Source organism: Aquarana catesbeiana, linkage group LG05 (assembly GCF_042186555.1).
Source record: "Aquarana catesbeiana isolate 2022-GZ linkage group LG05, ASM4218655v1, whole genome shotgun sequence".
Taxonomy (NCBI): domain Eukaryota; kingdom Metazoa; phylum Chordata; class Amphibia; order Anura; family Ranidae; genus Aquarana; species Aquarana catesbeiana.
Window position 1 is genome coordinate 602,985,150 of NC_133328.1, and position 23,620 is coordinate 603,008,769.

Sequence of the window (23,620 nt, forward strand, 5' to 3'; positions counted from 1 at the left end):
GCAAACTCTGTGTCCATTTTCAATCCCTTTCCATAGGGACAGAGCCTCGCTCTGTCACAATACCCTATTAGCAGACAGGTCATGCTGGTTTCGCAGTTCCACAGCTTTTTGAAGCGACAAAAGATGCACACAAAGCAGAGACGTACATTGCAGCAAACACGCCATCTTCTGTAAGGCTTTTAACATGCGTCAAGTTCTTTATTACAGAGAATCCTGGCACATCATGTGCTTGCAGCCTGGTGACAAATACCAGCTCTCCACAGGCTTCTGCAGAATTTCACTGGTAAATAGAAGTTACTACTTTGTTTAGATAGGAAATTTAAGACAAAACCCATTGTTCACCCAAGGCATGGACACTACGTTAGTGCACCACAACACATGGTATATGCATGCTGTAATGTGCTCTACTGGACACTGCATTGGGAGTGCCATTCACACTAAATGGCATAGCAACACACAGAAAAGGTGCGTTGCCGTAATGCAAAAGTGTGAATGGGCCCTAAAAAAGACAATGAGTGTGTCCATGCAGGGCAAAATGACAGTGTCTATGAAAAGGATTCAGCTCTTCAATGATCGGATCCCCAGCTACTCCAGCATTCACGTGTCTATGTCAACTGTTGTAAAAGAGCTGGCACCCACTCACAATGTAGTGCTACTCATCTAATGGAGAGGGTGAGGTCTTGGCTTCCTTAAAGTATACTCCGCTTTCACATTTTTACCTACAGGTAAGCCTATAATAAGGTTTACCTGTAGGTAAAATTAATTTCTCCTAAACCTGCAGGGTTTAGGAGATATTCACCTTGCAAGCAGCCACATGCGCTCTGAAGGTCCGGCGGATGCTGCCGGAAAATCAGAGCTCCTTGCCGGAAATAGGATGTCATCACGACTCCGGCCACTCACAGCGCCGGAGCCGCGAACCCGGAATAAACGCAGAGGGAACATGTCCCTCAGCAGTGACCGGGAGGTGATGCCAGCGCTTCGTTTTAAGGTATTTCGTAATAAGCTAGCATGTGGTGCATACTAGCTCATTATGCCTTTGCCTTACAGGTAATTTTTTTTTTTTGCGGTCAAACAACTGCTTTAAAAAGTCTATGAAACTAGCCTATGCTGGCTGAAATAGAGGAACACATGGAAAGGGAGCAATAAGTTGCATTTGGTGAGGGTGCTTTTCAGAGACAATGTGACAGCATCTCCTAAAATGTCATGCCCAATGGTGACCAGAGTACTCCCTGAAGACATATGCCCACCGCTAGTCACAATGGGTGCATGTCCTTTATCATGGTGATAACAGGTCCAGTATAAGTTCACTCCAGATGTCAAAAGTAAACCCATCAAATATCGAAAGCTCTGGAAGGGAGAAGCAAACAAAGTGTCCCATTGCTCGGTTATGTGATAAAGCAAAAAGGGAAAGTAAAGTTAATTTCTCTTAAACTACTTTATATCCAAATTATCCCTAAAAAACTCCTAAAATCAGAGCGGCTCGTAAATAGCGTGCATCTTGCAGTATCTGCTCCTAACCAGGGCTTTTACTTTTTGAAGTACATCATGAACCACAGATTCACTTCATAAGGTAAAATCAGAAATCTATCACGTGCTGAAAAATATCATGCATCATATGGTCTAGTAAAATATTGAATATACCCTCAATGGGCAGTATAGTGGCTTTGTGATGAGCAATGCTTTGAAGCACTAGGGTCATCTTTATCTGCATGGAGTTTGCATGTTCTCCCTGTGCTCCCAAAAGTTTCCTCTGGGTACTTTGGTTTCCTCCAAAGTCATGCTTGTAGGTTAACTGGCTGCGATCTAAATTGGCCCTGGTGCAAGTGAGATGGGGACTTTAGATTGTAAGCTCCATGGGACCAGGGACTGATGTGAACGTAAAGCACTGCATAAATTGTCAATTTTATATAAATGTCCTATAATTATTAAATATATAATACAATTAAAACTTGTTCATAGATAAAATAACAGTGTGGAGTTTATCTTCAGTGCCCCTTGATAAGGTTGGTAGTGTTTGATAACAGAAACCACATTCCAGCTGCCCTTCACACCATATGGATTGTATGTTGGACAAGGCTGCCCAGCACAGGCTAGCTAGACAAAGCAATTTGCCTCGAGTACTACAACTCCGTTCCCACCACTTTACTGCAGTGATATGCACAGAATAAAGTAGGACACGCTGTACCTTTTTCAGCGCAGCGTCTTGCAATGCAGTACAATACATCGCAACCTGCTGCAGTGAATACAGATAAATGAAATATCAGTTTGCAACATTTTAATAAAGTTGAGAAAAAAAAAAAAAAAAAGTGCGATGCATCAACTACAATGCATCGCTACCGCACCCTTCACCGCTGGAATGAACGAGGCCTATAAAGAAAAAAGGGATGCCTAGTGCTTAATATGGGCAGCGACCCAACTATGCACCTGCACACCTTTTCATCTCAGACTCCAATAATAGGACATTGGAATTACAGGAGAACAGGTGAAATAATTTGCAGCTGCAGCGAAATGAAATGAAGCAAAATGAAAAAAAAAGGGGAGAAATCTAGGTCAGGGCCTGAGCTAGGAACTGTAGAGCAGAATATATTTCCTGACAGGTCCAGCATGCACTGACTGATAGAATCTGCCTCCAGTCCAGGCCGAGGGCTCTCTGCACACTTCCCCAGCTGGGTAGAACAGAATTGCAGGGACAGACTGTGCTGGAGTGACAACATAACCTTTCCAGCTGCTAAGGATTATGGGACAGACCCAAGTACTCAGGCATAAGTGCAACCGCAGACCTAGTGTAATCCCAGGTTGTGTTTAAACTGTTAAAAAGGAGTTGATAAAGTCACATTAAGCCTCGGTTCACACTGAATGTGGGTTTGAAATCGTGCAAATTCAGCTGGACACGCACGATTTCAAACCGGCATTTCAGTCCGACTTCGGGGGTGAATGCACAGATCCCTATAGAAATCGCCCCTGAAGTCACCAAAAGTAGTACAGGAACTGCTTATGGGAATCAATGCCGCGCCGCAAAGTCGCCATTGCACCGATTCGGACGGTGATGTTGCCGGCAATGGGCTCCAATTTGACATGCGATTTGACATGTCAAATAGGCCCAATGTAAATGTAGCAGGGTGGATCTATTTTGAAACACTAGTAAAAAGGTTTGATTTAAATCAACTTAATTTATATAATTTTTAAGCAGCCACTCCTCCTCTGACTCACCGACAGTCCCATTCACTTTAATGGGACGGCTGGTGATGCGGCAGGGACACAACAAGGTGAGTGGATGCCCTCTAACAGGCGCTGCCGTGATGGATCTGAAATGACAGGTTCTCTTTAAATGTAAGGACTTATTCTTGCTGGTAGTTAGAGTCTTTAGTATTTACAAACAAAATGAGCTTGGATTCATTGAATGAGTTTACCAAAAACGTAAATATAGCAGAATATAAAGTCTCGTGCTACATAACTAAGCTCCATTTCATGCTGAATAAACTAAAATTATTAATGTATCCTAAATAGAAAACTATCTTTTACTCCAAAAGCATTTTATTAAAATAAAACTTAAAAAAATTTTAAAAAAAATTCAATTTAAAAATCAAATCATTGATTTCTATCCACCCTGGAATGTAGGTTAAAGATTCTTTTCTAATCTTGGAACAGCTTATGTTTGAAAAACCTGATTCAGATGTACGGTTTGTCACAATACACATTCAGGGGCAGCAGCTCTAAATGCTCACTATAGCAGCAAAATTTTCTTCCACCTGATCCTGTTATCCCACCGAAGTCTCTGCAGCCTCTAACAATGTTAAATATCCACAATGCTCCTGGTGGACAAATGGTTTTCTGAACATAAGGTACAAGCGAAAAGATCAAGCAGCATTTTTCTTAAAAACTGAACTCCATGTTTGGTTTTATTGCATAGTTACATTGGTCCAGCCTGGACTAGTGCAGGTATACATAATTCCATACCCAAGGTGCTGACGTGGAAGTGGAGAAAGTCGCTAAGTGGTCGGCGCTACTACAGGTATTGCTGCGTTTTTCTGGGTCTGAACTCCAGGGATTTTTTTTTTTTTATTGCAGTTACACTGGTCAAGTCTGGACCAATGTAAGCATGCCCGTGGGAACGCTGTGGAAGCTGATTCGTTGTTCTACGATTGGAAAAGGAGCAGATCATTACGTCACCAGCCGCCGCCACACATTGTCGAATTACAGAATGCCTTGTAGTAAACCGGAAAAAAAAAAATGTGAATGACGCCCATGCCAAGTGAGCAACCCCCTGCATTCACTATGCAATATAGCACCACTCAGCACGGGTGTCATTTACAGAACGCCTTGCTTTTTTTCACCCATTTAATACAAGGTGTTCTCTAATTGGATGAAGAGGCAGGCAGTGATGTTATGATCTCCTCCTTGTCTGATCAGAGAACAGTGATTTTCCTCTTATATAGTGATCCCAGGGATATGCAATATGCACGTTTTTAATGGCCCAAGCTGCAATAGAAAAACTTTTCTGGACTAAAGCTTTAAAGTATGTAACCTTAACAGTTAATATTTATTTGCTCACTTTTGATCTGTTAAGAATGCAACTAAAAAGGCAAAACTCCCCCATTTTGGATAGAGTTAGGGAGGGTTATAACCCCTGTGTTTTTTTTTCCAGCTGTGTCCCATTGGGTAGATTTCCCTTCACTTCCTGTCCCATAGCCATAACAGGAAGTGAGAGGAAATCCCTCCAGAGTATGGGAATCCCACGTTGTCACCAGGACTAGTGTCCTCATTGGAAGATTTCTCCTCTATTTCTGTTCCAGGGACAACCCAAAATTTGTGATTTTCTTTTACTTTCACTATTGATAACCGTAAATAAGACAAATAGAGAGGGTGAATCACCATAATAGGAAACAGCAATAAAAATTGACAGTGGTTCTAATCCCTCTCCACTCCATCCAAAACTAAAAAAAAATAAAAAGCTTTGCCTTTAGTTACACTTTAGATATACCACTGAAAGCATTTATTTTTTGAGAAGTGAAAAAAATACTCATTAATCCTGCCAGAAATTCAGTACTGTCCTATTCTTTAGTGACCTCGGCCCTGCCCAATTATTCTTGGACTACAGAACACCTCCTTTATGTGATGGAGCTGAGAGGTGGTGTTTTCTAGTCCTGATGTTTCCTGACGTACGGCGAGTGTTGTCACAGGAAGTGTGTTACTGGCAGGATCACCAGAAAAAAAGGCAGAAGAAAAAAAGAAACTGAATACAGGCACCAGATCCATGGAAAAGCTGAAAAGCTTGCCAAGCAACTTGCAGGCCTGAGACCAAAGACCTATTCTTTTCGTGGGATGCAAGGAAAAAAAGAAAAAGTCACTGCTGGGTGAAATGGCAATAAGTGTAATGGCTAGTTGGTGTCAGAAGCCCATAGAGGTGCTAGAGTGTTGGGTTTCTTTATCAGCTACAAGCAGTAGACTCAGGGATTTTTGTTTTGCTGAAAGGGTTAACACTGGCAAATAGATTTTCACTTCATAAATCTATTAATGATCTCGGATTTGCCCAGAGTTCTCCTTTAGGGACATGTATGTATAAAGCACACCCTGCTCTGTCTCCTGACAGTCACCGCCTCTGAGTCACTGCCTGGAAATTTCCATGACATCATCGCAGTCTGACCCAGTGATGTCAGACTGCTACTTTGAAGGGCATTCAAGACGCATTTATAAAGGTTACGACACAAGCCTTTCCTGTTATTACAGATGGTAACGCTAATGGAACCACTGACCAAGCAGGACCAAAGCCATTTTATGTGCTGCAAGCAAAGCACTGATTTAAAAGGGGAAGGTTAGATTTTATGCATGAAGGTAAAAAAAACCTGCATGCTACTCCACCCCAAGCCCCCCTCTTAATACTTACCTGATCCCGATCTCGATTCAGCAATGTGCACAAAAACAGAAGCTCTCTTGGCTCTTCTTCCCCATTGGCTAAGAGACAACAGCGGGAGCCATTGGCTCCTGCTGCTGTCAATCACCTCCAGTGAGGAGAGAGCGGGGGGCAGGGCTTAGCCCCTAAGTCTCCATGGTGGTGGGGGGTGGGGGGGTTGTGGTAAGGAGCCAGGAGCACCGGTGAGGGACATGAGAATAGGAGGATCGGGGCTGCTCCGTGCGAAACCACAGAGCAGGCACGTATAACATGTTTATTATTTTAACTTAAAAAAGTAATAATAAATGTATTATTTTATTATTATTATATTAATAAAAAAATAAAGTCGAGCCTTTAACTACTTCCCGCCCTTAGGACATTAATGAACGTCCTTGGGTTAAAGTAGTTGTATGGATTTTTTTCAATCGGCGATTCCCTTTCTAGTAGAAGTGATTAGAGTGGCTTCACTTCTGCGGGTTCTCAATCACGGAACCTGGGAGCGATGCAACTGGTGGCATTTGCTGCATGGAACAGAGAGAGGAACGGACATTGTTCCTCTCTCTCTGTGACCCAGGGAACCTGGGAGCGGTGAATATGTCACTTCCTGTTCCGTCTCTTTGTTTACCTGGCCGTTAGGGACCAGGAAAGTAGCTGATAAGACCAATCTGTGTCTGATCAGATGCATGGGGGGCCAGAGGAGAGATTTGGGGTCTAATAGACCTCAGATCTCTCCATAAAGAGGACCCTGTCATTGCACATGCTGTCACAAGGGATGATGTTCATCCCATGTGATAGCAATAAAGGTAACCCAAAAAAAAAAAAGTGTAGGAAAAAAATTAATTTGTATAAAATAAATAATAAAAAAACATTTAAAGCACCCCCTCCCCCCATGCTTACGTGGAAATGCAAATGCATACGTTACTCCCGCACACATATGTAAATGGTGATTGCACCACATATATTAGTGTATTTTTTTTAAAACAAAAAATACGTTTAAAAAAAACGCTGCACAAATACATGTAGGAGCGAAGTGTCAGTACTGGCCCGGGTAGGAAGTGGGTAATATCACTATATACATTTTGCCAGAATAACCCTTTACCTTTGCCATTTTCTCTCCTTTGAGAACCATAAACAAGGGCCCAGCCAGATTTCCTCTGGTTACCAAGATCACAGAATATGAATCCAACTCCACTACTTAAAGCCCATCCCTGGGAGAACGAAAAAATGCTCACTTGCAGTGGGGGGCTGTCCTCTACCGCAAGAGGCTAAGGTCAGGGGGCAGCAAAAAGCACTTTTAGTAACCTAATCCTCTGCTCCCACCCCAGTGGGCACTCGGCTCTGCTCCCCCATGCTCTGGCTGTGTATGATTCCTTGGTGTTCTTACGGCCAATGCAGGGCTCTGCACTAAACCTCATGACTTGAAAGGACATCTAACTACCAGAGCGTAGGTGAGAAAAGAAGGTGGTGTGCTACCTTAGTGCTTCGGGTGGTATTAAAAATGAATGGCACCACAACGCACTTACATATGAATGATGCTAATCTGCACTTTACCCCAACACAAAGATGTGATCCCAGCCTTAGAGTAGAATTCCATGCTAAACCTAACTAATCATAAAATGCCCCCTCCCCCCTTCAGAAGATCAATTAACCACCTTCCCAGAACGTTTAGAAGACACTTCCTAAGGAACCATCTTCCCAGAGAGGAGATTCTTAGAAAACACTTCATATGGAACCATCTTCCCAGAGAGGAGATTCTTAGAAAACACTTCATATGGAACCATCTTCCCAGAGAGGAGATTCTTAGAAAACACTTCATATGGAACCATCTTCCCAGAGAGGAGATTCTTAGAAAACACTTCATATGGAACCATCTTCCCAGAGAGGAGATTCTTAGAAAACACTTCATATGGAACCATCTTCCCAGAGAGGAGATTCTTAGAAAACACTTCATATGGAACCATCTCCCCAGAATAGAGATACTTTAGAAGACACTCCCTATGGAACCTTCTCAAGAGACTGGTCTATAAAAGTCTCTGGAGATGTTTGCTTTTCAGGAGCTGCCAGTGGTGGGGTAGATTTCAGCCATGGGGTGTAAACACTGTGTCTGGTAATGGCTGCCAAACTAAGTAAACAGCTGTAAGGATAGCCAAAGCTAGCGCAATATATACATTTGTGTCAACTCATTTAAAAGTCCTCTCTAGGACCACAAGAATGTGAAAATCCCCTTTAAAAAGTAAAATTTTCAATGTTGCTTTTAGTATTTCGGCTCATTGAAACGATCATCCATATTCCACACAGTACTTATCAAAAAATATCATCCAATCATGCTTGTGAACACAACACCACCATAGCATGCAGACTTACCTCAGATCATAATTTGGTTAGAATGGATCCCTATTCGATGTGTCACACGACGTTCCATGGTCTTACCATAACCTGCAAACAAAATAAGCGAATACAATAAGTCCCATTTGTCCATGAATGAAAACTTCAGTCCACCTCAAAACAGATGTTTCAGTGTTTGTTAGATGCTGGAGAGTTGAACTACCTGATAAATTCCTCCACCTCTCGAGAACTCTACTGATGAGAACTCTGCATAGTTCCTGGACACCTGCTGTGACCATTATGGGAGTTTCACACTGTACGTAAGAGGAGGAGTTGGGACACACAATGGAGGGTGGGAACACCCCAAACAGCCAGGTGGGAAGGAAGACAATGAGGATTAATGGAAGTGGGTCTCACTGTTGGGAATATCTAAAAAAAACTTTGAGCCTACCAAAACTGTCATGAGCGCCTGTGTTGAGCATACAAAAGGAAGGTGCAAGTTCCATCACCCTTGCACTTTCAATAAAATTGAGTTGGAACAAGCATGTGCATATCGGGTTTTGGGTGGTCGTTATGGGCTAGTGACCATTTAGGTAGAGAAGCAAACAAAAATAATGGACTTCAAGTGAAGTCAATCTTCCGACCAGGTTTCACCCATATTCAGGGTGTAGCATGAAACAAGCTCCGAATCCAGTGTCCTTTTCCTCAAACTGACCCCCTACCCCCTTACAGAATCTGGGGCTCTCCTCCCTGCAGTCATTTGCTTTGCAGCAGCTGTGCATGGGTTCACTTGCACAGCCTCGTCAGATTCACAGGAATCTGTGAATGAGAAAACTACAAGCCCCATCTTCCACCATGGTGAGTAGTCCTCAAGGGAGCACAAGTGCTGTGATTTCACCATACTTGTAGCCCATCGATACTTCATTCAGTCCCATAGCTGAATGTCTGGACCTTAGTGCGGATCTGAGGCTGGAGGAATCATCTGCAGGAGACAGAGTCAGAGCATTGCATCCACAATCCACTGATCACGGTTGTAAAGCTTTGCAGGCTCCAATACAAAAAAATTTATATTAATATTATATTAATTTATGTTTTTTTTTTTTTAATGCACATTTGTTTATGAATCAATAGAAGTGCACTTAATTTTTTTTTTTTTTTTGCAAAAGGCAGACTATGCCTTTAAAGAGTTTTACCTGTATGAACAAGTCCGCAATCACAGCTCCAGCCCTGAGTAATCTGGCAGTGTATCTCTGCTTGGTCTTAATCCAAGATCTACACTTGTATCACCGAAATTGATGAAGAGGGAGGAGATCTTGGCTGCCAACCCCCCCTCCCCCCCCACCCCACCCCACCAACAAAACTGCACTTCAAAGTGAACCTGTCACACCAAGACTTCCTTTTTGCGCTTAAATTTAAAAAGCTAGGGTTAAACCCTGGAGACATTAATAAACACCATTGTGATGCAGTAATTTATGCATTATATGTTGATGAACAATTCATAAATATCAGCCCGCACTACCCACTCAGGACTCTTGTATTTCAGCGCACTAGTGCAATTTGATAAAAATGCAGCAAGAGCGACCTCTGATCCATTGCGCGTTAACGTGCAAATCCAATGCGCGCACGTTTAACACACCATAATGCACTTAGCTGGTGTGAATGGGCCCCAAAGGCGTTTAGGCTGCATTCACACCTCTGCGTTTCCTAAACACGTGACAAAACACCAAAACATGCGTTTTGCCTCAGGTTTCCGAAACGTGCTGCAATCATGCATCGTACTTGCAGTGCCATTGTTAAGCGCAGGTAGCAGACACACATTTTGCCAAGCATTTGTCATGCTACAAACGTGCGGTCAAAAAATGTACTGGTCAATCTGCTTTAGTCATGCAAAGATTATACCGACCAAATTTGCGATTGCATATAAAATTTTTCAGTGTATGGTCAGCCACAACACCGTCCAAAACTCTGTCAGATCTATTATAGTGAATATATATGCTACAGTTTTTGTTTTTTAACCGATCGATATACAATTCAAATGATTAAATCTGCAAACCATTTCGGATTGATTTAGACTCAATTTTGACCAGATTCGACCAAAAGGAGTGGAATATTCTAGATTATTTTGCATCGATCAGCAGCACTGAGTTCTTCATGAGTATTTGACGGTGGAACAGAGATGCAGCCGATAACTTAGGCTTGAAAGTGAGGATAGTATCCCAACTACCGCTCAAAATCCACTTCCCCAAGTGTACGATATCAATCGAATGGGATGTGGACTATTGATTGATTATTCCTATCGCATGAGATCGATAGGAAAAGATAATCGATAATTTATTGCAGCATGCAAGGCCACCATTAGGTAGACAGCTTCTGAGCATTGCTTGAAATAAAAACTGTTTGCAGTACCCTGCATCTACCAATCAGATTTAATCCTTCAGTGATGACAAGGCGTACCTGCAAAGCTTTAGACAATGGCTCATTTACATGTGCTTTGTTCTCTGAAAAGATATCTGTATTCAGATTGCTCTTCAGAGAGCGACTGACAGGCGGTATTGTACCATCTCCTACTTTAACCCTGCACTAGTGTGACAACCACGTGCATTCCATGTGCTTGCAAATTGGCCTCATTCACTTAAATGGGTCGCACTTGCAAGGCGCTATGACCACCGACAGGGGGTAGAATTCCTGCCGTGGTCACAAAGCATTGTGGCGTGTGTACACCCCGGCTGCTTCTGCAGCTAAAGAGGGTAGTGGTTGGGGGGAGGGGGGCGTAAAAACACGACTCAAACGCAGGGTTTTCTTCCCCTCAACTGTTAGTGTGAATAAGCGCTTAGGCCTGATGTGTACCGTGCGTTTGCTCACCTCTTCTAAATGCCTAAAAGCAGTGCAAAAAAAAAAAGCCAACTTCTTCGAGGTGTGCTTAGGCACAGCCAGTATTTTTTGCGTTCGTTCATGCCATTGGCCTGAATATAATTTTATTCCGGCTATTGAAATTAATGAACACTCAAGCGCTAAACGTACGTTTACACGTTTAGGTGCGTCACGCGTCAATCATTTTTTTCTGACTAAAACGCTCCTCTCCTGAACGTGCAAGCAATTTTTTTTTACTATCTTTAAGTGTCTGTAAATGCCTATGTGTGTATAGACACATAGGCTAACATGAAGCAGGGTTTAGAGGCAAAAAAACCCCCAAAAAAACACAAACGCCCTTAAAAGCGGCATTTTTGAGGTATTAGACTGCTGGTTTACAGCAGCAATTAGACTTTTTTTTTTTTTTTAACTGTATTCCTCCCCCTCGCAGATCTGTCAGTCAGGTATGTACAATGTTGCCCTCATCACACTCGAGCATGGCATCAACACACACACTTTACAAGGCCCAGTATTGCTGCAGACCGCCATTTTCGCATACACATTTTACTAGACAGCACCACAACACCCAAAACAGCAAAAAGGATTTCTTTTTTTACATCCCAGATCACAAATGTGTTCACAAAACATCTATCCTATAAGCTGCATCAGCGCTGATTCGCTCCACACCCCCCTCTAGTCAGCCATATACGCAGAGCTCTGGTGTTTTTATTTAGCTCCTCTCCCTAATTAATCATCTTTCCAGTGATGCCGCACTCCTCAGCCTCTCTCGTGGGCTCCCGCCTGCTTCTAATTGCGCCTCAGTCCACGCATTTCATATGCAGAGCTGCAACTTTTAATTATTCATTAGCATTTAGATGAGGCTAGACGGGCGGCCATTTTGCTGGCCTGTGAAGCTATTGAAGTGGCTCCTCCGGTGTGTTTACCATACGGAACAATAGGGCAAGCCAACCTTTTACATTAAAAACAAAACAAGAAAAAAGACACCTTTGCATCTTAAAGGCATTGAAGCAGAAAAAGGCTAACCAAAAAAAAAACACCACACACAAAAAAACAAAAAAAAAACAAACACCACACAAGCTTTAGGCCTCATTCACACAGGATGGGTTTTTTTCCTCGCCTGGATGCCTTTGTGTCCCCTGAAGAAAAACGCAGCTTAAAAAAAAAGCACCTAAAGTCATGTTTTGCATGTGCATTTATGTGTTTGGTGTTAATGCATTCTACTTGCCAGAATATTCATTTACTCTGGCCAGTAGAATGCATTACCGTGCCTAAACACATCTAGCATTAAAGCACTTTTATGAACGTTTGGTGTTTTTTTTTCTGGACAAATGCTCCTCTTCTGAACGCACAAGTAATTTTTTTTCCTGCCCCTGCATGGATACATAGGCTAATATAGATGGACGTTAAAAAAATTCAAAAATCGAACGCCTGTAAAGGTGGCGCTTTTGACATCCTGTAAGCATTAGGCGTTACAACTCACAGATCCATTTTTTCCCAGGCATTTTTGTATATTTTGGATAGGCTTTGGAAGAGTAAATGATTCCATCAAGCTTTGTCAGCCATCCATGACCCCTGGGGTATTCTCCCCAAATGGGACACTGCCACAAAAACCTGGCAGAGAGCTCCCTCTCCCCCCATGTCTAAAACGAAGGCTTTACAGGTAAGGAGGGAAACCTCCAGCATCAACATTACTTGATTATATATATACACACACACACAAACATACACACACACATATATATGTGTGTGTATGTTTGTATATATACATATACATACTTTTTTTTAACCACTTGCTTACCGGGCCAATTCTGACACTCCTCTCATATGTAAAAATTATTGGCTTTTTTTTTTGCTAGAAAATTACTTAGATACTTAGAACTTATATATTTATATTTTAGAAGAGGCCCTAGAGAATAAAATAGTGGTCATTGCAATTTTTTATGTATTTGCGCATCGATTTTCCAAATGCAAGGTTTTGGAAAAAATACACTTCAGTGAATTAAAAAAAACAATATAAAACCAAATTTTTTGTAAAATATGAAATATGTTGCTACGCTGAATAAATGTCTAACAGACTGGCCCCAAACTACGGTACTTAAAAATCTTTATAGGCGGCGCTTTAAAATGCTCTACAGGTTACCAGTTTAAATTTACAGAGGAGATCTGGCGCTGGTGATACCTCACGTGTGTGGCTTGAACACTGTTTACATATGTAGGCGTGACCTACGTATGCATTCAACCCTGTGCGTAAGCACAGGGGCGGGGTTTTTTTTTTTTACACTGTGCCTTCAAAACATTTTTTTTCTATCATCCCTTTTATTCCTATCACAAAGAATGTAAATACTCCTTGAGATAAAAATAAGCAGTGACAAGTCCTCTTTATGGAGAAATCTGGGGTCAATAAGACCCTGCATCTCTCCATTACAATGTAAAGCATGAGATCAAACAAAAACAAAAAACACCACACATTGATCTCATGCTTTAAAAAGAAAAAAAAAAAATGGCCTTGTTTACATTGAGCCGGTACCAGATGTGACGTCACAAGGTCTCTCTGGTCCTCCTAGGCCATAGAGATGAGCCGAGGCCATCTTTCCTCCACTCATCTCCGTAACCAGCAGCGGCAACCTCCGAATCAGTTTTCGTGCTTCCTGACCTGCCGGGTAAGCCCAAAAACCCCCCACTGAAAGTGGTGAATCCGCTAGGACCACTTTTATGAGTTAGAGAATCGCCAGCTGAAAAAAAACGATACCGGTGTTATTACATATTGCTGTAGCCATAACCCCATTATGCCACCTCCTCCCAATGGTGTCTTTTGATTATGGCCCGGTAAGGAAGTGGTTAAATGTAGTATTTCCTAAAGTAGAACTAAAGCAAAATATTTTGGATATGATAAGGGAGGGCTTTAACCCGTCAGGTTTTCTGTGCCCCATTGGAGAGATTTTCCTTCATTTCCTGTCTCATAGCCAAAGCAGGAAGCAGAGGAATCTCTGGCTGTCATCTAGGGCAGTGGTTCTCAACCTCAGTCCTCAATTACCCCCAACGGGCCATGTTTTGGGAACTTCCCTTAGAGAAAAGAACTCTTAGGCCTCTTTCACATGAACGATCCGTTCAGGTCCGCCTGTCAGTCTTTTAGCCGGACCTGAACGGACCCTCCATAGACCTCTATGGAGCGTCGGATGTCAGTGGTGACATCCGACCCGCTCCGGTCCGTCATCATCCGATCCCCCATAAGGGAGAGCGGCACTGTGACAGGTCCGTCGCTGCACAGTGGGCAGTACTGAAGTAGGAATACTGTACCTGTGCGTTGGAAAAAAAAAAAAAGAATCAGTTTTAATGTAAAAAAAAAAAAAAAAGCATTATACTCACAATGTTAAGGAGTCTGGAGGTCATCCATGGAAAGCCGCTGGTGTACATTATACAGCACTATATGTGGCCAGAGGTTGGGAGGTGATGGTGGCTCCCAGCGCTTCCTGTAGAACACCAGACTCCTTAACATTGTGAGTGTAAGGCCCCTTTCACACGGGACGGATCCGTGTTGATCCGCCCCGTATTTATCTGCTGCTCAGCGGGGATCGCTCCGCTTTCCATAGCTGAGCAGGCAGATGACAGGGCGGGACCCGCACACTGTGCAGGGACCGCCCTGTCAGATCTCCGCTCTCCCCTATGGGGGATCGGAGGAACACGGACCGTCTGTCCGTGTTCCTCCGATCCGCTCTGCAGACGGATAGAAAAATAGGATTTTCTTCCGTCCGCAGAATTGGACGAGAGCGGAGGCGGACAACATCGGGTGTTAGCGGATGTACATCCGCTGACACCCGCTATCCCATAGGGATGCATGTATGTCCGTATTTCATCCGAAAACGGATGGATGAAATACGGACATACTGTCCGCATGTGTGAAAGGGGCCTTATTCTTTTGATTTTACAGTAAAATTGCTGCTCGTATATCAAGACAAAATTACAAAAAAAAAAAAAGTTGCTCGTCTTTCAAAACGCTCGTATACTGGGTTACTCGTAAACTCCAAGGTATTACTGTATATGATATACAGTATACAGGATCTAACTTCATTTGGGGTTAATGATCCTTTTAAAACAGAAAAAAAAAAAAAATACAAAACTGTTGCAGGTCAGAAATACTTTCATCACCTCCCCCCCCCCCCTATCTCTGTATGCAGCCATTTGCTGGGGCTGTGATGTGCTAATTAGTGACTCTGCACTATAAAGCTCGGTATAGGGAGTGTCTGATTAAACTCTGAAACGCCATTTCCAAAACAGCCGCCACCCCCCCTCAACGCCCTAAAGTGTAAAAAACACCCTCCACCCCTTGACACCCCCCCCCCCTCCTTCCACAGTGCAAAAACCCCCTCCACCCCTCACCCCCCCCCAAAACTGACGTCAACATCGCAGTCAGCCAACAATCCCTTGCCAGCCTTTGTAGTGAGCACCTCTCCCATCCCCCTCCCAGGAGCCAGGGATCGCTAAAGTCAAAAACTGGGACAGAAATAAAGCCGGGGCATACATGTGACAATTACAGCAACTGAAATTTAGTTTTTTTTTACTCAATTGTTAAGCAAAGAAAGACATACAATGGTTTCCATCGACCACACGGAGAGGAGATTGAAATTGCACTGATGGATCTAAGCTGGCCATACATGGCTCAATTTTCAGCCAATTCCTGCTGCAATAAATCAACATTTAAGCTGCTGCTGGCCCTACTGGCTCCCCCAGGGGTCATCATATTGGACTGGAAAATGAAAAAAGGTGGGTGGAAAAATGTCAGCTGAGCAGCCAGCCAATCAGCTGCAGTCACCTATCGGGTAATCAGAGGGGAATGAGTTTGCAGATAAGGGGAAATTTAATGAATTCGAGAAATCTAAATCTGTATAGCTACACTACCTGCCTGGAGTTTGCATGTTCTCCCTGTGCGGATTTCCTCCGGGTACTCCGGTTTCCTCCCGCACTCCAAAGACATGCTGGTGGATTAATTGGCTCCTCTCTAAATTGGCCCTAGTATGTATGAATGGGAGTTAGGAACCTTAGATTGTCAGCTCCTTGAGGGTAGGGACTGATGTGAACGTATAATATAGACAGCGGTGGCCAAAAGTTTTGAAAATTACACAAAAATAGTATATTTCACAAAGTCTGCTGCCTCAGTTCTTATGATGGAAATTTGCATATACTTTAGAATGTTATGAAGAGTGATCAGATGAATTGTAATGAAATGGGAAAGTCCTACTTTGCCATGAAAATGAACTTAATCCCATAAAAAACATTTCCACTGCATTTGTGAAGAAGGCTTCAGGGAGCCCAAGAAAGTCCAGCAAGTGCCAGGACCGTCTCCTACAGTTGATTCAGCGGCGGGATCGGGGGGCACCATGGGGCAGAGCTTACTCAGGAATGGCAGCAGGCAGGTGTGAGGACATCTACACACACATTGAGGAGAAGACTTTGAGGATGACTTGGTGTAAGGCCCCTTTCACACTGGGGCGGTGGGGGCGTCGGCGGTAAAACAGCGCTATTTTTAGCGCGGTTTTACCGTCGTTTTTGCGGCTGTCTTCGGCCGCTAGCGGTGCGGTTTTAACCCCCGCTGGCGGCCGAAAAAGGGTTAAACCCGCTCGTACAGCGCGGCTATAGTCGCGGTATTACCGCTGTATAGCCGTGCTGTCCCATTGATTTCAATGGGCAGGAGCGGTGAAGGAGCGGTGAACACACTGCTCCTTCACCGCTCCAAAGATGCGGCTTGCAGGACTTTTTTTACCGTGCTGCCAGCGCACCACTTCAGTGTGAAAGCCCTCGGGCTTTCACACTGAACAAACAGCGGAGGCTGTTTAGGGGCAGTTTGCAGGCGGTATTTTTAGCGCAATAACGCCTGCAAACCGCCCCAGTGTGAAAGGGGCCTTAAGATGGGCAGCAAAGAGGCCTCTTCTCTCCAGGAAAACCATCAGGGACAGACTGATATTCTGAAAAGGTACAGAGATTGGAGAGCTGAGGACTGGGGTAAAGTCATTTTCTCTGATGAATCTCCTTTCCCATTGTTTGGGGCATCCAGAAAATACCTTGTCCGCAGAAAAGGTGAGCGCTACCATCAGTCCTGTGTCATGCCAACATTAAAGCATCCTGAGACCTAAGTGTGGGGTTACTTCTCCGCCAAGGAAGTGGGCTGACTCACAATTCTGCCTAAGAACACAGCCATGAATAAAGAATGGTACAAAAACATCCTCCAAGAGCAACTTCTCCCAACCATCCAAGAACCGTTTTGGTGATGAACAATGCTTTTTCCAGCATGATGGAGCACCTTTCCATAAGGCAAAAGTGATAACCAAGTGGCTTGGGGAACAAAACATGGAAATTGTGGGTCCATGGCCAGGAAACTCCCCAGACCTTAATCCCATTGAGAACTTGTGGGCAATCTTCAAGAGGCGAATGAACAAAAAAAAACTAGAGGTCGACCGATATATCGGCCGGCCGATATTTGGTGTTTTTTTCTTAATCGGCATCGGCTGATTGTGCTGATAAAAAATGCCGATATAACTCAGCACTACTTGCAAATGACTTCTGAAGTCAATACAAGTTGCCTGTATTCTTCTGTGAAGCACTTCTCTCCCCTCTCTGGGCAGCCAAATCTGATAAAAAGAACCTGAATTGATACAATGTTTACACTTCTGAATGAGCTGAACTCTGTGTGTAGAAGTTCTCAGTTTAACCATTTAAAGACTAAATCTTTTCTGACATTTGTTGCTTACAAGTAAAAATTCTGTATTTTCTGCTAGAAAATCACTTAGAACCCCCAAACGTTATATATTTTTTTTTTAGCAGAGACCCTAGGGAATAAAATAGCGGTTGTTGCAATATTTAATGTCACACGGTATTTGCGCAGCGGTCTTTCAAATGCAATTAAAAAAAAAAAAATACACTAATAAATTTTTAAAAAAAACTAAGCAGTAAAGTTAGCCCATTTTTTTCGTCCAAAAGTCTTGATTACCTGTTTTTGTGTATTTATTTTTAAGATATAGTTTTTTTTTATATATTTTTTTTTTATCTAAATTATACATACAAGTGAACTGATTGGAGGTTTGTTTAATAAATGTTTAAATGTAAAAAAATTTCTGTATCACTTTAGGTTGCTTTCACACTGCAGCGGGCATGCGTTGACGGTAAAACGCTGCTAGTTTTAGCAGCGCTTTAGCGTCATTTTAGCGGCGCTATTCGGCTGCTAGCGGGGAGCTTATAACCCAGCTAGCAGCCGAGGAAGGGGTTAAATGCGCCCCTGAAGTGCCACTGCCGAAACGCTTTGCAGGCGCTTCGGCAGCGGTGCGCATTCATTTCAATGGGCAGGAGTGGTGGAGGAGCAGTATACACCGCTCCAAAGATGCTGCTTGCAGGACTTTTTTTAACATCCTGCCAGCGCATCGCCTCAGTGTGAAAGTACTCAGGATATCACACTGAGACTGCAGGGGAGAAGTTTTACAGGCACTTTACAGGCGCTATTTTTAGCCCAAAAGCGCCTGAAAAACGCCCCAGTGTGAAAGGGGTCTAACTGTTAAATTTGATGAGATGAAGGAAAAAAAAAATCGGCCTAATATATCGGCCCAAAAAAATTGGCATCACATATCGGCCACCGAGATTTCTAAATATCGGCATCGGCAACGGCCAGAGAAAAACCCATATCGGTCGACCTCTAAAAAAAACCCCACAAATTCTGACAAACTCCAAGCATTGATTATACAAGAATGGGAAATGGGCTGCCATCGGTCAGGATGTGGCCCGGACGTTGATTGACATCATGCCAGGGGGAATTGCAGAGGTCTTGAAAAAGAAGGATCAACACTGCAAATATTGACTCTTTGCATAAACTTTATGTAATTGTCAATAAAAGCCTTTGACGCTTATGAAATGCTTGTAATTATACTTCAGTATACCATAGTAATATCTGACAAAAAGATCTAACAGCTTCAACTCTTCTGGGAAGGCTGTCCACAAGGTTTAGGAGTGTGTCTATGGGATTGTTTGACCATTCTTCCAGAAGCACATTTGCCTGGCTGGCAGTCTCTGCTCTAATTAATTTCAAAGGTGTACTATCGGGTTGAGGTCAGGACTCTGTGCAGACCAGTGAAGTTTCTCCACCCCAAACTCACTCATCCATGTCTTTATGGACCTTGCTTTGTGCACTGGTGTGCAGTCATGTTGGAACAGGAAGGAGCCATCCCCAAACTGTTCCTACAAAGTTGGGAGCATGAAATTGTCCAAAAAGGTCTTGGTATGTCTTAACTCCAGCTAAGGGGCAAAGCCCAACACCTGAAAAACAAGCCCACGCCATAATCCCCCCTCCACCAAATGATTTTGACCAGTGCACAAAGCAAAGTCCATAGACACATGGATGAGCAAGTTTGGGGTGGAGGAACTTGACTGGCCTGCACAGAGTCCTGACCTCAACCTGACAGAACACCTTTAGTATGAATTAGAGCGGAGATTGCGAGCCAGGCCATCCAACATCAGCGTCTGACCTCACAAATGCTCTTCTGTAAGAATGGTCAAACATTCCCATAGACACACTCCTAAACCTTGTGGACAGCCTTCCCAGAAGAGTTGAAGCTGTTATAGCTGCAAAGGGTGGGCCAACTCAATATTGAACCCTACGGACTAAGACTGGGATGTCATTAAAAGGGGTTGTAAACCCTCATTTAAAAAAAGTAAATAAAATAACAAACATGTCATACTTGCCTCCACTGTGCAGTTTGTTTTGCACAGAGTGGCCCCGGTCCTTCTCTTCTGGGGTCCCTCAGCGGCGCTGGTGGCTCCTCTCCGCATCGAGTGTCAGACGTTGGAGAAGCGCTCTCCTTGGTGGACACCCGTGCGGGCGTGCTCCCGAGTCCTGCATCTGTGTCCATTCACACAGAATGCAGGACTCGGCTCCACGTCATTGGATTTGATTGACAGCAGTGGGAGCCAATGGCTGCGCTGCCAACAATCCATCCAATCAGGACACGAGACACCAGCTAGAGATGGTGTGCTCGTTCCTGGACGTAGGATGACAGCGACCAGGTAAGTAAAACGGGGGGGGGGGGGGGGGAGATGCAGCACTACAGAAGGTTTGTCACCTTAATGCATAGAATGCATTAGTGTGCAACCCCTTTAAAGTTCATGTGTGTGTAAAGTCAGGTGTCACAATACTATTGGTAATAAAGTGTATGTGTAAGCACTTCGTTAATTGACCGCACTATTAGGAGTACCTGTAATATAAATTAAAAAAGGGCCAAGGCTGGCCATAGATGGATCGTTTTTTGTTTTTTTTCAAATCAGCCAGCTGACGGATTAAAAAAAAAAAAAAAAAAAAAGCAAACAGATTCCCTCATCCACACAAGCAAGGTGGATAAGGCTTCGGTCACACTGAATCCGGCTTTGAAATAGTACAACGTCACTTGAAGTCACACAGTTTCAAATTTGCATGTCAGTGCGACTTGGAAGACATCTGTGTGACTTCATGCATAGATGTCTATGTAAGTCGCATCTGATCTTGCAAAGTAGTGCAGGAACTACTTTCAAAATCAGAGTCGCACCAATTTCACCGCTTCAAATGTGGACAAAAGAGTGCGACTTGTCATGTGACTTGATAGTTTCAAATCGCATAACAAGTCGCCCGGGTTTGACCAGGGGCTCAATGAATCCTCCCCACTGAGTTATTGTATTCTGACAGCTGCAACTCTTCCACTCTCGATTGTCAGCTGCTGCTGGTGGTGGTGGTGGTGGTCGAATGAAAATTTTCCAACATTCTGTTCAACAAAGTCAATCTATAGGGCACTTTCACACTGATCTGCAGCAAAAACAAACATGCGTATTTGCTGCAATTTTAATGCGTTGTTACCGCATTTGCAGTGAGGTTTTCACAGAGCATGGGACTCAACAACCGCATCAAAAATGCAACCGCGGGTGCGTTTTTTTGTACATTTTCTATGCATTTCAATGAGTTGCATGGTTTTTTTTTTGTTTTTATGTTATATCGCACCAAACCTGCACCAAGCAGGATTTTACTAAACGCAGCGGACCCGCATCGATTGGTGTGAAGAGTTCCATGGGATTAAATGCTCACGTTTTTCTTCCGTTTTTTTTTTTTTTTCTACATTAAAAAAAAAAAAAAAAAAAAGCGTATCAGTGTGAAAGCAGCCTTAGCCCCCCCGTTCACACCGGTGCGACTTGTCATGGGAATTAACAGTTCCAAATCACATGACAAGTTGCACCCCATTTCCAGCAATGGAACGGTTCATGTCGCAGCGATAATGAAAAAGTTTCCTGCACTACTTTTTACCGATGTCACTGTGACTTGCATAGACTTCTGTTAAATGAAATTAGCAGTGCAAATCGCACTGATGTGTGGCTGTGAAACTGCACTGAAGTATCACGATTTCAAAGCTGCACCGTTGTGCACGGGGGCTTAGAGAGGGGTACACATGAACCAAAATGTGTCCGGTTCCTGCTGATTCGCCAAATTTCAATAGGCATATACCCAGCTTAAGACAGGATGTGCGGTTCTGGCAGGATCAACAGGTGAAAAAAAGAAAAAATAATGGCGACACCACATCTAAGGATTGTGTGTGTGTGTTAATTTAATCAGCTTTGTTTTTTTTCCTAACCCCCCCCCCCCGCTGTACATCTCCATCCTGTGGCGGACCAGCAAATTAACACCTTCAACTCCCCATCCTGCACATTAACCCCTTCATCTCCATCCTCCCACCACTTGGGACCTATAAATGAACCCCTTTGTTTCCTCCCTCCATGCATGACCTGTACACACTCTAGTACACCATTGCCCACGGTCCATGTTTTAACCCCTCAATAACAGCATGAATTTTCATTTCCAAAAAATTGTGCAAAAAACAAAAAAAAACTGCCACAAAAAAAAAATTACAACAAACTACCAAAAATGTAATGTAATTTATTAAATGTATTCTTTTACTAATTATAATTTTAAAAATATGTTTCTATTATATAGCAAAACATGAAATGCCAACGGTTAATACCACCAAAAAATAAAAACAAACTCTACCAGTCTTAAAAATTATATAAATTAACTGCTTCAGATCCGCGCTATAGCTGAATGATGGCTTCAGTGCAGATCTGCTTTGCCGGCAGTACGTCTATTAACGTCCTCCCCTTTGCGGGCACGTGCCGAGTGTGCTGTGATCACCCGGGACAATGAGAAGCACAGTGTTGCGTGACTGAGTACTTGCCAGTCAAACTATCACAGCAGTGAAAACTGACAAAGGGTCTGGTAATAGGGGCTGGCCATACATGGTGCGAATTTCTTTCCTGCAATCACGGGTTCACTCATCACCACAGACAGTGCTGCCAGCGGAATCCCTCCTGCCAAGCAATTGTCTGCTCCCATCCCCGCAGGCTGGTTGTACCCAAGTTGATCAATCAACTGGGTACACTCAGCCTGCTCATTAAAGTGTTACTAAACTCACAACAGTAAAATCAGTCTGTATAGGCAGTAATGCATGCTTGTTAATCTCACTGTGGAACCTAAGGGGTTAATCCGATGCATTGTGTAAAAAGGCTGTTTGATCCTGTATGCACAGATCCTCCCCTTCTTCCACTGACTCCAAAACATGTCCGGAAAAGACAGAGCCTTTGGAGTCAGGCTGCACATGCTCAGTTTGGTGCGTATTGCTAGAGTTTTTTTTTTTTTTGGAGGGTGCATGTGATTAGCACAGGGCCAATCAGCACTGTCCATACAGAGGGTCAGGGGTCCTGCAGCCTTATAGGATAGCTCAGTGCAGTATGAAAACTCCTCCTACAAGCTTCACCAGGAACTGATAGAAGTCACAAGACTGCAATATACTGAGGATGAGAAAAGGTATTTAGCAGTATATATTCACTCACATATTCAAAAAATAATTGCATTTCCATGTTTTGTGTACTGTGGAAGACCAGATATAGTGAATGCAGAGTCCTGGGTTTAGCAACACTAAAGCCTCGTACACACAATCGGATTTTCCACAGACAAAACCTCAGACTTTTGCCCAAAGGGCGTAAGCCAGGAACTTGTCCTGCATACAAACGGCAAGGAATTGTGCAACAAACACAAACATAGTGACGTACTACATGGTTTTCCAGCTCTTTAGCGCCACCCTTTGGGCTCCTTCTACTAATTTCGTGTTAGTAGAAGTTTGGCGAGTGATGATTCGCACTTTTCAGTTCATTTCTAAACGGCTGTTAATAAACCAGACATGTTGCGGAATCGGAGGAGATAACTTGTTATTTATTACTGGCCTTGGAGTTATTGCTTTGATTCAAGTCCAGTTCAGGAACAGGAGGAGGAGGATTTCTTGGACCAAAAATCGATTGCTTTATTAATTGTGACCAATTATGTCATATGCCTTTGCTGCAGGAGCTCCAGGAGAATAATCCGGATGATTTTCGGAATTATCTCCGGATGACGGACCCCTGCTTTCACCAATTCTTGGCATTGTTGACCCCCTATATTAAGAAGCAGGACACATGCATGAGGCTTTGATTTTATTTTTTTGTTGAATA

General features: G+C 43.3%; 1 protein-coding gene across 2 annotated transcripts in view; it reads right to left on the reverse strand.

The window, feature by feature from the left end:
* The window catches only part of ZHX2 (zinc fingers and homeoboxes 2), an 85,672-nt gene that overhangs the window by 24,369 nt on the left and 37,683 nt on the right, over positions 1-23,620 (reverse strand). Inside the window, exon 2 of one of the 2 annotated variants that reach the window (XM_073632199.1) lies at positions 8,255-8,326. The exons of the other annotated variant lie outside the window; for it this stretch is intronic. The gene's annotated coding sequence lies outside the window, so the exon portion shown is untranslated. The remainder of the gene's footprint in view (positions 1-8,254; positions 8,327-23,620) is intronic. 2 annotated transcript variants of the gene reach the window in all.